The following is a 2,500-nucleotide window of genomic DNA, read 5'->3' as shown; positions in this document are numbered from 1 at the left end:
ATATCTCTGTGTATTTACAGTGAGGCTCTTTCCTCATGAATGTGTTTCTGGAGTCGCTCACACTGGCTGTAGGCTCTGCTGTCAGTCTGTGATTGATGGTTTATTCTCAGACACCGTCTGTCAGGATCATTCCTGATCATCCCAGACACTCAGTATCTCTTCAGAAACACTGATGGTCATTGATTCTGTATTACAGTCGCGGATCATTTACTCAGGATTTTCAGAAACAGAAAAGGAGATGTTTAGCAGAGCGTTCATGCTGCTCCATAGAATGGGGTAGAAATTGCACATTGATTTCTTTTTCCCCATGTTAACAGCATGCATTGTTTTTTCTGAACTAGTCAATTTCATCATTCCGGTGTTATTTTAATATTAGCATTAATAATACCATTAATTAGGGGTGTACCGGTACACAAACATGACAGTTCGGTACGTACCTCGGGTTTGACGTCACGGTTCGGTAAACAAAATTATTATTTTTTTATTATTAAACAGTGGTTTACTGAACAAATTGCTCTTTCTTTCAATAAATTCAATCATAATGAACATTTTCTTAGGGATAAAAATCTACCTCAGCTTATGGTCTTTAAACTATAGAAAGCCCTTTTACATTACTATAAGGTTGCATTTAACAACAGAGCCCAAACTTAAATTCAATTGCTATTTATTTTTAAACATAATAATAAAAAATCGTATGCAAACATGTAAATTGCACATAATGCAGTTTTTACATTAACTTCTAAATTTTAACATTTCTACTTGTTGTTGAAATTTTAAATAATTAAGACATCACTAACCGGTGAAGTGAAATATAATGAGTATACGGTCTAATATTTCGTGAAATGCTCTTCTCTAGACTTAATTTCTCTAGCAAATAAAGAGCTGTGGACACTGATGACTTGCCTGAGGTAAATAAAATGCTACGTAACATTTTGTTTGCAAGCTGTTTAAATGACGTCTTTCTGTGGTTGAAACACTTACGATTACATGAGGCGCGAGATGTTCATTCATGTTTATTTTGCGTTAAAATTAGTAGTAAAGAGGAAGTGATGATCACACTCTGCGCTGAGGCGTTACACCCCTACCATTAATATTTTTAATGAGCTTTTATTTTTCTATTTTCCTTTTAGTTAAAGTTTTTGTAATTATGCGGTTTAAATTGTTTTTATTTATTTTTTAACATTTCTATTTAGCTTTAATTTATTTTTATTTTAGTTTTAGTTTTAGTAATTTTAGTATTTATACTACTTTGATTTCAGTTAGCTGCCAAGGCATTTCTAATTTCCATTGAATTTTTTTTTAAGTACAATAATAATATTTTATTTCAGCTTTATTTCAATCAACAAAAACAAATTTCATTGGTTTTATTTTAGTTAATGATAACAACACTGCATCATTCTCAACCATTTTTACTTTTATAATTAATTTTTTTTTTTTTATAAAAGTAATTTAATTAAAGTTGTTTATACTAGCATGGTCTTTATTAATTTCAAAGTAGCTTTTATTTTTATTTTTTTTTAGTTTGTGTTTTATTAATTATGCACTTTTGTCATTTTTATTAGTTTTTATATTTATATTTAGCTTTTTTTTTGTTTTATCTATTTTTGTTTTACTTCATTTAGTTGCTAAGGAAACATTTCTAATTTTCGTTTTTTTTTACATTTTTATATTTAAGTTTTTAATTCAATATTTCATTTTATATCAAGTAATGAAAACAAATTGTAATAATTTTAGGTTTAGATTTAGTTGGCAATAACAACACTGCATCATTCACAACCCATTTTATTTCTATAAGATGTGTTTCTCTAAAGAGTGTGAAAAGGGTATTTGCGAAGAAATATAGTATAGGATTTGATATGATCCAGCTTATTTGATCTGGAAAACTGGGCGTTTCGTACCAAAGACCAGAAATATCACCACAATGTCACTGATGTTACTTAATTTTAGCACATTATCATTTAATATTGATAAATATGGGATGTATATCACCCAATTTTCCTCCAAGAATCTGTTCTTGAGATGACTGAAATGCAGGATGGTTTGTGAAGTATGGACTGTCTGTCTTTGTTCCTCTCAGGGTCCAGCTGGTCCTCACGGGAGTCCCGGGCAGCCTGGTTTACCTGGTCCGAAGGTAAGCTCCTGTCCTGGGCTCTCTGTTTGTCCTGTCTGAAACAAGTCTGAGCCGTTACACGAGCACAGCGGCCGCTCGAGATGCTCTTCCTGTTCAAACTCGCCGTTCTCAAGCTGAATAGCTCTCGCTTCGTAATAAACCTTTGATATTGTGTGTGTGTGCGTGTGCGTGTGCGTGTGCGTGTGCGTGTGTGACGACAAGGCTTCGGAAAGCACTGGAAAGAGCCATTGGGGAGACACTGACAGTTTGATCTTCTAGAGACGAGAGGAAAATATATCTGTGCCACGACATTAAGAGCCTGTTACCTGTGTGTTTGAGTGTGTGTGTGTGTGTGTGTGTGTGTGTGTGTGTGTGTGTGTGTGTGAGAGT

The 2,500-nt window shown here is 33.4% G+C and overlaps 1 protein-coding gene across 1 annotated transcript in view; it reads left to right on the top strand.

The window, feature by feature from the left end:
- Positions 1-2,500, top strand: part of LOC107655744 (collagen alpha-1(XXIV) chain-like) — a 118,736-nt gene that overhangs the window by 27,649 nt on the left and 88,587 nt on the right. The gene's annotated exons all lie outside the window — the stretch shown is intronic.

Source organism: Sinocyclocheilus anshuiensis, unplaced genomic scaffold, assembly GCF_001515605.1.
Source record: "Sinocyclocheilus anshuiensis isolate Anshui unplaced genomic scaffold, SAMN03320099.WGS_v1.1 scaffold1297, whole genome shotgun sequence".
In the NCBI taxonomy this organism is placed as follows: domain Eukaryota; kingdom Metazoa; phylum Chordata; class Actinopteri; order Cypriniformes; family Cyprinidae; genus Sinocyclocheilus; species Sinocyclocheilus anshuiensis.
The sequence above is the reverse complement of the archived record's forward strand: the minus strand, read 5'-3'. Positions and strand labels throughout refer to the sequence as shown.